This window comes from Aquarana catesbeiana, linkage group LG08 (assembly GCF_042186555.1).
Source record: "Aquarana catesbeiana isolate 2022-GZ linkage group LG08, ASM4218655v1, whole genome shotgun sequence".
In the NCBI taxonomy this organism is placed as follows: Eukaryota; Metazoa; Chordata; class Amphibia; order Anura; family Ranidae; genus Aquarana; species Aquarana catesbeiana.
This window is the reverse complement of record NC_133331.1, coordinates 4936220-4948276: the sequence shown is the minus strand read 5'-3', so window position 1 is coordinate 4948276 and position 12057 is coordinate 4936220.

Genomic DNA, 12057 nt, shown 5'->3' with positions numbered 1-12057 from the left:
AACGGCTTGAAGTATCTTGAGATGGTCAGCAAGGAGACTGGAACAGGCACAGGTATCATCGAGAGTCAGCCCGGAACCAATGGATCTGGATGTCAGCAACACCCGATCTAACAAGCATGGACAGGAACGGCTTGAAGTATCTTGAGATGGTCAGCAAGGAGACTGGAACAGGCACAGGTATCATCGAGAGTCAGCCCGGAACCAATGGATCTGGATGTCAGGTATGGACAAGAATGGCTTGAAGTATCTTGAGATGGTCAGCAAGAAGACTGGAACAGGCACAGGTATCATCGAGAGTCAGCCCTTCTCCAATCGAATCACCACAGGGGAATCAGCCCTTTTCTGGAAGGCACCAGAAGTCCGCACTGCATGATGGGAGGTGTAGTCTGTGTAGTCTTTCATGTAAACCAATTATTAGAAACCTATTTTTTGGGTTTTTTTTGCCAAAGACATGTAGCAGAATACATTTAGAAATTTGTTTTATTTTTATTGGATATATTTTTCCACAGAACGTAGAAAATAAAAAAACCCAGTGATGATCAAATACCACCAAAAGAAAAAATGAAAAACGCCTATGTAATTCGCGCCCGCAAGCGCAGTGTTCAAATCACACATGTGAGGTATCGCCGCAATCGTCAGAGCGAGTGCAATAATTCTAGCACTAAACCTCCTCCGTAACTCTAAACTGGTAACCGTTACGTTTTTTTTTAAGGCGCCGCCTATGGAGATTTTTTAAGTACCATAGATTGTTGTCATTCCACGAGCGTGCGCAATTTTAAAGCGTGACATGTTAGGTATCTATTTACTCTGCGTAACATCATCTTTCACATTGTGCAAAAAAAAAAAAAATTGGGCTAACTTTACTGTTTAGTGTATTTTTTAATTAGTTGAACTGTATTTTTTCCCCAAAAAACTGCGTTTGAAAGACCGCTGCGCAAATACAGTGTGACATAAAATACTGCAACAGCCGACCATTTTATTCTCTAGGGTCTCTGCTAAAATATTTATATATAAATAAATATATAAATATATATATATATATATATATATATATATATATATATATATATATATATATATATTTACTTAGAACCCCCAAACATTATATATATATATATATATATATAATGTTTGGGGGTTCTAAGTAATTTTCTATCAAAAAATACTGATTTTAACTTTTTCAAATTTAAAGTTGTTTTTTTTTTTTTTTTTAAATAAAAAACCCAGTGATGATCAAACACCACCAAAAGAAAGCTCTTTTTTGTGTGACAAAAATGATATAAATTTGGTTTTGTATACAGTGCTGCATGGCAGAGCAATTGCCAGTTAAAGTAGCGCAGTGCTGAATAGCAATAATTGCCCCGGGTTGTGAAAGGGGGTCAGGTGGTTAAAGATCGTCGCTCTGTATTGTGTTTCAGTGCAACTCTGTGGACCTTTTATATTTCCCTTTCTTGTGAGATTTCAATAAAAAATGTTTTGAAACACATAAAAAAAAAAAAAAATTACAGTCAAAGCTTTTGAAAATTTCTGTTTTTATTCCTATAATACACTTATATCATGTTTATGGGATATCTGACATAGCTTTACAAATATATTTGCATAAGTAGTGACACTCTACAGATACAGAGTACAGTTCTCTATATAGAAAGATATATACAGTATATATATATATATATTTTTTTTTCTGTGTCAATAGTTTTATTAGTATTTTCAAATAAAGAGAGTAACTTTGTAAGATTGTGCGGACACAGCCGCTTGAGTACAGTACAAGGATAACATTTGGAGATATTATACAGTACAGTGGAACATATACGACATTAAATATATATACACATGATAACATAATATACAGCCCTGGCCAAAAGCTTTGAGAATGACACAAATATTAATTTTCACAAAGTCTGCCGCCTCAGTTTCTATGATGGCAATTTGCATCTAATCCAGAATGGTATGAAGAGCAAACAGATGAATTGCAATTAATTGCAAAGTCCTTCTTGAAAATGAACGCAATCCCATAAAAAAAAAAAAAAAAAAAAAAAAAAGAAAAAATTTCCACTGAATTTGTGAAGAAGGCTTTGGGGCACCCAAGAAAGTCCAGCAAGCGCCAGGATCGTCTCCTACAGTTGATTCAGCTGCGGGATCGGAGGCACCACCAGTGCAGAGCTTGCTTAGGAATGGCAGCAAAAAGGTGTGAGGACATTGGCACGCACAGTGAGGAGAAGACTTTTGGAGGATGGTCTGGTGTCACGAAGGGCAGCAAAGAAGCCACTTCTCTCCAGGAAAAACCTCAGGGACAAATGGATATTCGGAAAAAGGTCCAGGGATTGGACTGCTGAGGACTGGGGGGAAAGTCATTTTGTCTGCTGAATCCCCTTTCCGATTGTTTGGGGCATCCGGAAAAAAACCTTGTCCAGAGAAGAGAAGGTGAGTGCTACTATCAGTCCTGTGTCATGCATCCTGAGACCATTCATGTGTGGGGGTTGCTTCTCAGCCAAGGGAGTGGGGGGCTCACTCACAATTTTTTCATGAATAAAGAATGGTACAAAAAACTCCTCCGAGAGAAACTTCTCCCAACCATCCAAGAACAGCTTAGTGAGGAACAATGCCTTCTCCAGCATGATGAAGCACCTTGCCATAAGGCAAAAGTGATAAATAAGTGGCTTGGGGGAACACAACATGGACATTTTGGGTCAATGGCCACTAAACTTCCAAGACCTTAATCCCATTGAGAACTTGTGGTCAATCCCCAGGAGGCGGGTGCACAAAACCCCCCCCCATACAAATTCTGACAAACTCCAAGCACTGATTATGCAAGAAGGGGAGGGGGGGCGGCCATCAAAGTCCGGACGTTGCCCAGAAGTTGATTGACAGCATGCCGGGGAGAATTGCAGAGGTCTTTAAAAAGAAGGGCCACCACTGCAAATATTGACTCTCTGCATAAACTTCATGCCATAGTCAATAAAAGCCTCTGACACTTCTGGAATGCTTGTAATTATACTTCAGTATCCCGTAGTAACATCTGACACACAGATCTAAAAACACTGAAGCTGCAGACTTTGTGAAAATTAATATTTTGTGTCATTCTGAAAACTTTTGGCCATGGCTGTACTGCTAAAGGTAATACAGGGATGTTTTAAAAGATAACACAGGGTGCAGAAGAAACACCAGTTATGATGCATGGCAGGAGGGGGCTCAGTGAAAAGGATTCCCCACCTGCCTACTACACATGTGGAGCTTCCAGGGCCAAAAAAATGTGTCTCAGCGATTAAACCAGTCGAGCCGTGGTTTCCAAGTCCTATCAAAGTCTGATAGAGAGCCAGAGTTATCGCTCTTTCATAGGAGTTTTGGAGAAGCATGGTGTTGGCAGCTTCTGATGGGTTTGGGGCAAGATCTTTTTTTCAATTGCTAGTTATGGTCAATTTTGCAGCCAGTAAGAGGTTACAATTACTTTGCGGTAAAGGGTTGTTTATAATGGCAAGGCCTGGAATAGGGGCAGTTAAGACACCAGAAATTTCTGAAATAATTTGGAAGATCTTTCTCCTGAAGCTGCAAATACTCTTGCATGACCATAATATGTGGTAAAGATTATCCGTGAAGTGACAACCTCTCTGGCAGAGTACAGAACTGTCAGGATAAAACTTCACTAGTTTGTAAGGCGTGAGGCGTGATAGACTCACCCAGGACAGGGGCTTTTGGAGGGGACTGAATGCTAGCCTCTTGCCTACTGACTATGGGCCCTGGCTTTTAATTGAACACTACTCTTTGTGAGGCGTATGCCTGGGGACCCTTGGAGTAATGTTACTTTGGATTCAAGTCCATGTCTCCCCAAGACACACAGACTCTGGGATCCATGTTAAGGGCCTATATGCCACATTTCCAGCAAGGACTGCTTCACATTGTGGGACTCACCGCAGACGCTGATGTCATTAGCAAGCCACCTGTCTGGGGTTGTCTGCTATAATGTCTTTATTGCAAGTAGGTCTAGTGTACTTCCTAAAGGCCTTTCACCTATTGTTATTTGTGCTAATTAACTCAGCTATCGTCTGAAGGTTTTCTGTGTTTATACTTTTAATAATGTGTATTGTACCTGCTGAGCTTGGAGCCGGCAAGTCTGACCTGCAATGTGACATCTGAGTCATCCAGGTGGTTATTTAAGGATCCTCTGTGATGGGATTAGCCACAAGTCAGCTGTACGTCGTTAGCTAAATCATTGTGTGAAGTTTTGGTTAAATATTTGGGTCATTGCTAATGTGGTGAGTGACCTCCTTCTCAAGTGTATAAAAGCCTGTATTCTCGTTCAAATAAACACTTCCAGCTTTGCAGCCAAACAAGTCCTGCCTAGTTCTTGGTTGCAATATGTGGCTATAATATCTATATTCAGACTGGAGGAAGTGGTATATGACGGAAGCACTCAAGCGGAGTGTGGGACATTCCGTTACATGAGGTACCACCTAACGTTAATTTTTAAGGTTAGTTCCCAGTGCGTAACGCAGTGAGTGATGTTATATGTGGAGCGTATCGCTCTTTGCCATTGAGCATCAGAGAACGAATCGTTCAAATCTGTTCACCACTTAGCCATGGAGGCCACTGACATTTTTTTCCCTTCTCATCTTTTCTGATTGTTTTTCACTTGTTTTGCACTTAACTAGGATCAGTGTTTACTACTGGTAGCATGAGGCGATACCTGGACCATATAGAGGTTGCACAGGCAGTCCAAAGCATCGTGGAACTCGTCCACTTTCACATCACATATTTTGTGAACACGTTTAGTGCCTTTTATAACTTTTATGGTATGGTTAAGGATTTTAGTTTATTACACCCTATTTCCTTTCAACCACCCAGTGCCTATATGGTAGCGCCACCACCCCATTTTTTCTTATTTATACTATGACCCGCATGCTTGGCTAATCACAGCGCCGTCTGCACTGAGAGCCATAACTGGCCAAAGCCAGGGTGGCTTTAGCCAATTATGGCTCAGGGGGTTTAGTACACGCCCCACACTATATAAGGCCACTTGCGTGGCGGCCTTGTGTAGTGTGTTGCGGCGGCGGAGAGAATTAGACAGAGAGAGAGAGACAGTGTCATTTGATTTAAGTTAGATAGAGTAGGCAGGCGAGTCAGTTAGGTGCACTTACAGTGTATTGTGTATATATATGCATCCCAGGTGTTGTATATATATATATATACACTGTATTCAGTTTAGCTAGATCCGTTCCTGTTATTCTATTTCTAATATACTGACAGTTACATAGTTACATAGTAGGTGAGGTTGAAAAAAGACACAAGTCCATCAAGTCCAACCTATGTGTGTGATTATGTGTCAGTATTACATTATATATCCCTGTATGTTGCGGTCATTCAGGTGATTATCTAATCGTTTCTTGAAGCTATCAATGCTCCCCGCTGAGACCACCGCCTGTGGAAGGGAATTCCACATCCTTGCCGCTCTTACAGTAAAGAACCCTCTATATAGTTTAAGGTTAAACCTCTTTTCTTCTAATTGTAATGAGTGGCCACAAGTCTTATTAAACTCTCTTCTGCGAAAAGGTTTTATCCCTATTGTGGGGTCACCAGTACAGTATTTGTAAATTGAAATCATATCCCCTCTCAAGAGTCTCTTCTCCAGAGAGAATAAGTTCAGAGCTCACAACCTTTCCTCATAACTAAGATCCTCCAGACCCTTTATTAGCTTTGTTGCCCTTCTTTGTACTCGCTCCATTTCCAGTACATCCTTCCTGAGGACTGGTGCCCAGAACTGGACAGCATACTCCAGGTGCGGCCGGACCAGAGTCTTGTAGAGCGGGAGAATTATCGTTTTATCTCTGGAGTTGATCCCTTTTTAATGCCAATATTCTGTTTGCTTTGTTAGCAGCAGCTTGGCATTGCATGCCATTTCTGAGCCTATCATCTACTAGGACCCCCAGGTCCTTTTCCATCCTAGATTCCCCCAGAGGTTCTCCCCCCAGTGTATAGATTGCATTCATAATTTTGCCACTCAAATGCATTATTTTACATTTTTCTACATTGAACCTCATTTGCCATGTAGTCGCCCACCCCATTAATTTGTTCAGGTCTTTTTGCAAGGTTTCCACATCCTGCGGAGAAGTTATTGCCCTGCTTAGCTTAGTAGCGTCTGCAAATACAGAGATTGAACTGTTTATCCCATCCTCCCGATCGTTTATAAACAAATTAAATAGGACTGGTCCCAGCACAGAACCCTGGGGAACCCCACTACCCACCCCTGACCATTCTGAGTACTCCTCATTTATCACCACCCTCTGAATACGCCCTTGTAGCCAGTTTTCAATCCAGGCAGGTGTTTTTACAGTATTTACAGTTAGTGTACTGTGTACCCTGCACAGTTGCACCTACAGTATATCTACCTGAAGACAAGTGCTGGTGTTCTTCTTCTGATCCTATTAATACCACAGGCAGGCAATCTGCTAGCTGCTGTATAATCAGTATATACATCCCAGTTTTGTGCAGCTACATCTCACTGCAGGCCATTAGTATGTCTGGAAGGCCAACAAGGAGAGGCAAAAAATAAAAAAAATGTGTCTGCGCTAGAAAAAAGGTCACATCAATCAAAATTGCAGCAAATAAATATATAAGAAACATGGATGTTGACCAATATTATACTTAAGTGAAAGTACCACTAGGTGCTTAAATGAAAAGTGCACAGTGCTACTTAAAACACACAATGTGAGTGATCAATCAGAAAACATATAGCATAAATACTGAATCAAAATAAAGTATAAAGGGATGTATCCACTGGTGAATAAGATAGAGTCCAAATCAGTGTAAATCCGGAAATATAAAAGTGCCCAAAAAACATAGTCCATAAATTAGTGAAGTTCGCACATCTTTCCTTCCAAGAGTGTGTCACCAAGAAACATGCTGTAGTGTCTTCCAGCCACCCCCACAGGTAATATGCTCACCTTCCTATGTGTGACACAGTGATTAAACTATGCCAAACAAAGCTTTGGAGACACTCCTGTGCTCTATTGGAACCAGCTGTGCAGACCTTCAATGCTCTCAGTGAAGATAATATATGCAAAAGAAAAAAACTCCATAGCGCAATATTGCAAGATGTAATAAAAGGATGTTTATTTAAAAAGGTTCTCTCCCCTTGTGGGGGTACTCACATACTGTGGGTGCGTAAGTGCACCATCCTAAACGAACAAAAAACGGCTAATCTCACAGTGTGGCATGCGATGCGGTGTGTGTCTCAAAACTCTCCTTCTTCCTCTCTGCTGACAGCTCCGTCCAGGAGGGGCCTGGACGGAGCTGTCAGCAGAGAGGAAGAAGGAGAGTTTTGAGACACACACCGCATCGCATGCCACACTGTGAGATTAGCCGTTTTTTGTTCGTTTAGGATGGTGCACTTACGCACCCACAGTATGTGAGTACCCCCACAAGGGGAGAGAACCTTTTTAAATAAACATCCTTTTATTACATCTTGCAATATTGCGCTATGGAGTTTTTTTCTTTTGCATATATTATCTTCACTGAGAGCATTGAAGGTCTGCACAGCTGGTTCCAATAGAGCACAGGAGTGTCTCCAAAGCTTTGTTTGGCATAGTTTAATCACTGTGTCACACATAGGAAGGTGAGCATATTACCTGTGGGGGTGGCTGGAAGACACTACAGCATGTTTCTTGGTGACACACTCTTGGAAGGAAAGATGTGCGAACTTCACTAATTTATGGACTATGTTTTTTGGGCACTTTTATATTTCCGGATTTACACTGATTTGGACTCTATCTTATTCACCAGTGGATACATCCCTTTATACTTTATTTTGATTCAGTATTTATGCTATATGTTTTCTGATTGATCACTCACATTGTGTGTTTTAAGTAGCACTGTGCACTTTTCATTTAAGCACCTAGTGGTACTTTCACTTAAGTATAATATTGGTCAACATCCATGTTTCTTATATATTTATTTGCTGCAATTTTGATTGATGTGACCTTTTTTCTAGCGCAGACACATTTTTTTTATTTTTTGCCACTTGCACGCTTATGAAACGTGACTGAGTGTTTGCAGCTGGTCTCAACTCAGGTTTTGATTATATATTAGTTTGTAGGCATTTATCCGTATGTGGCTCGCAGGGTTTTGCTTATTATCTTTGTTCCCCTGATTTTCATATTCTTGCTAGTAGCCAGATGGATCCCTTTGCCTTTTTTGAGAATAGAGAAATAGATCTGGAGGATCTCTTCTCTACCACTAGTGCTAATGAGAATGATATTACCCAGCTTTTTAGGACATTAGGGCATTGCATGGACAAAAAAAGTAATATATGGTGGGATCTATCCACCATGAGGAAGTATTTGAAGGATGGTCTGGTCCCTAGGAAGCTACGATGGGATGTTCCCATTAATGATGGCCTACTAGGGGTTGGTGATGTGGAAGAGTGGTATACATTTTTCGTAGGTAAAGGAAGAGAGATTATGGAATTCCTTATGAAGAGAAAACAGCGGAAATTAGATCTTTTGGAGAATCAAATTAAGGATATCAGGGACAAACTCAACCCCCTTATCAATCACCCTGAATACACCAAACTTATGGGGGAGCTGCATAGGAGTATGCAGAAGAAAGACACAGAAAATAAAAATGCAAAGAAGAAGAAGTACCAAAGGGACTTCGAAGACTATCAAAATAAGCAGGTCTTCCGATGGCAATCAACATTGGCGTCCACCACCGCAGCTAATCTTCAACCACAAGCGGGGACAGCCACGAATACGGTACCACAGCCACAGGGTCAGTCCTATTTACAACAACAGAACAATAAACCATTTAACAGAGGGTTCCCACCGCATCGCCAGGATGACGCATTACCCCATACACCTTATCGCCAACCCCCAAGAAAATCGCAATACAATCCACCAAGGCGACCGAATAACGAGGGGAGAAATGGCCCGCCTCCCAATAATGGCAATTGGGGATATGAGGCCCCCACCTATCAGGATAATGGTTATAGGATCCAGCAGGAGAGAGATCATTACGACATGAACTATCCTTCGAACCCTCCCCCTCAATATAGAAGTGGCCAACAGTACTCATATGGCTATCAAAAACAACATGGATACCAACACAGTACTCCATACCACCAATATAGGAGTTATGGGAATCAACATAACACACCCCAGAGAGGAAATCGTGTACCTTATAGGGGCCCCTTGCCGTATCAACCTCCCTTTAGAGGGTACCCCCCTTATGCAAGAGAAGATACACGTAGGGGTGGAGCTTATCATTCCCCTAAACCGCAGAAAGTCAGATATGAAAAACATCAACAGGACCAATATGGGGTACCTGTAACCAACAGTTTCCAGCCTTTGAGTGATAATGAAAACTTTCTGGATGAATCTTTTTTAGGGGGGACCAGGGGAGGACCCGTCCGAGAAATACGAAATCCAGGAAGAGAGGAGGGAGAGCTGGACGAAGAATACAACAGAAAAAGAAGGCGGGAAGATTAGGGCAGGGAATCTATAATTTGAGTGGAGTAGAATTATCGAGAGAGGAATTATTAGTTTTAGATAAGGGAATTAAATATGCCCCGAAAAAAGGTCTTAACAAATTTGACACCTATGTCGGTGTACAGAAACTGGTTAGGAAACTTAATATCAAAAAGTACTATGCCCTCAACCCTGTTGAGAGGGCTGTTACCAACCATAGATTTACCAGCTTAAGAAACAACTCAGTGTTTAACCCCCATATACCCAATAACAAATATGTTGATTTATTTAAAAAATTGGTTACTACTGAGTTAGAACAGTTACCAGTTAAGAAGGTGTATGAACATAAAGATTTAAAAAGAGGAATGGATTTATTGGGAAAAAGAAAAGACATAGTGATTAGACCAGCAGACAAAGGGGGAGGTGTCGTTGTTCTCTCACTACAACAGTATAAAGATGAGATGGGAAGGATACTGAGCGACACGGACACCTATCAACCACTTAATGGTAACCCCTCCAAATCTTGTAAAAACACATTGGAGGGCATTATCAAATATGGAATCGATGAAGGTTATTTGAACAAACATGAAGCCAAGTACTTAGTCCCTATGGTCAGTAGAATGCCTGTAATATACTACTTACCCAAGATCCACAAAGATAGCCTAAATCCACCCGGTAGACCGATAGTGAGTGGTATCGAATCCCTCACCTCCAGATTGGGAGAGTACATAGATATCCATTTACAGCCCTTAGTGAAGAAAACCAACGCCTATCTTAAGGACACCAAGCACACTTTGCAGCTTCTAGGTGGGTGTACTGTACATGAGAATAAGATTATGGCCACAGGAGACGTAGCCTCATTGTACACTAACATCGATCATGATGGCGCCCTGAATGCTGTTAAGTGGGCCTTGGATAAGGAAGATTCAGTCGATGAGGGTTTTACGTTTTTTCTTTTGAAGTGCTTAGATTTTTGTTTACGGAACAATTTTTTCTGGTATGACAATAAAATTTATTTACAGAAGAAAGGTGTCGCGATGGGCGCCAAATTCGCCCCTAGTGTAGCAAATCTCTATATGGCCAAATGGGAGGAGGAGGAGAATCTAAGGGATGACAATGGAGACATTCTATTATACAGGAGATTTATAGATGATCTTTTAATTATTTGGAGAGGGGATATGGAAGGTCTGATGGGGTTACTGGACTCCATGAATGTTAATGATCGCAACATCTCCCTTACCTGGAATGTTAGCACAGAGTGTATACATTTTTTGGATCTAGAGATTTTTAATACCAATGAGGGTATTATCACCAAATCCTTCTTTAAAACCACGGACCGCAATTCTTATATTCCGGTTACAAGTTGTCATTTCAAACCTTGGTTAAGTAACATCCCAAGAGGACAGTATACAAGGATGCGAAGGAATTGCACTAGGGTGGTTGATTATGAAACCCAATCTGAGAGGTTGAGTGCCATGTTTTTGGAGAAGGGGTACCAGAAGGAGTTTTTGGAGAAGGAAAAAAACAAGGTTGGATGCGTGAGTAGGGAGGACCTTTTAAAAGATTCCACTAAGGTAACCGATAATGAGAATCATGAGGGCATCAGTGTAGTTCTTGATTATTCTACACAAAGTCATGAAGTAAGGAGACTTATATGCAAATATTGGAGTGTATTAAAACAGGATGCTCAGCTTAAAGATGTTCTCCCGGATAAACCTAAGTTTGTTTTTAAGAGAGCTCCCAATTTGCGGGACAGGCTAATACACAATGTAGTAGATCCACCCCCTCCAAAACCTAAAATGTTTTTGGACCTAGAAGGATTCTACAGCTGCGGTAGATGTTACAGTTGTAGCAGGATCCCGGACAACGCTAGAAGGTTAAAGGAGTTCTCGAATCCTAGAAATGGCCTGTCCTATAAGATTAGGGATTTTATATCATGTGACACAGTAGGGGTGGTCTATGCTTTGAAGTGCCCATGCAATTTGGTGTATGTGGGACGTACTATTAGGGCTCTTAAAGATCGCATGGAGGAGCATGTGAGGCACATACGCAATGGGTCTGAGAAACATAACCTATATGTGCACTTTAAGAGGATACATAACCAAAGTACCGCTGGTATGAAATTTTGGGGGATAGAGGCACCCAAACGCCACTGGAGGGGTTCGAATTTCATCAGAGAGATAAGTAAAAGGGAATCCTGGTGGATACACCAGCTTGGATCTTTGGTTCCTGGGGGATTGAATAGAGAATTCGATTTGAAATGCTTTCTAAGTAACCATTGATATTGTGCACACCGCCGTTTATGCTCTATTATTGCACTTGTTTCTGCCTTTTTGTGTTGAATTTGATTTGTTTTTTGGGCTGAGTTGGGCATAGATTATAGGTTATATATTTAGGATGTCCAATCAGATTCACCCTGATGAAGGCACGTGATCCTGGTGCCGAACACGCGTAAAAAGGGGAGGGGCCTGGACGGAGCTGTCAGCAGAGAGGAAGAAGGAGAGTTTTGAGACACACACCGCATCGCATGCCACACTGTGAGATTAGCCGTTTTTTGTTCGTTTAGGATGGTGCACTTACGCACCCACAGTATGTGAGT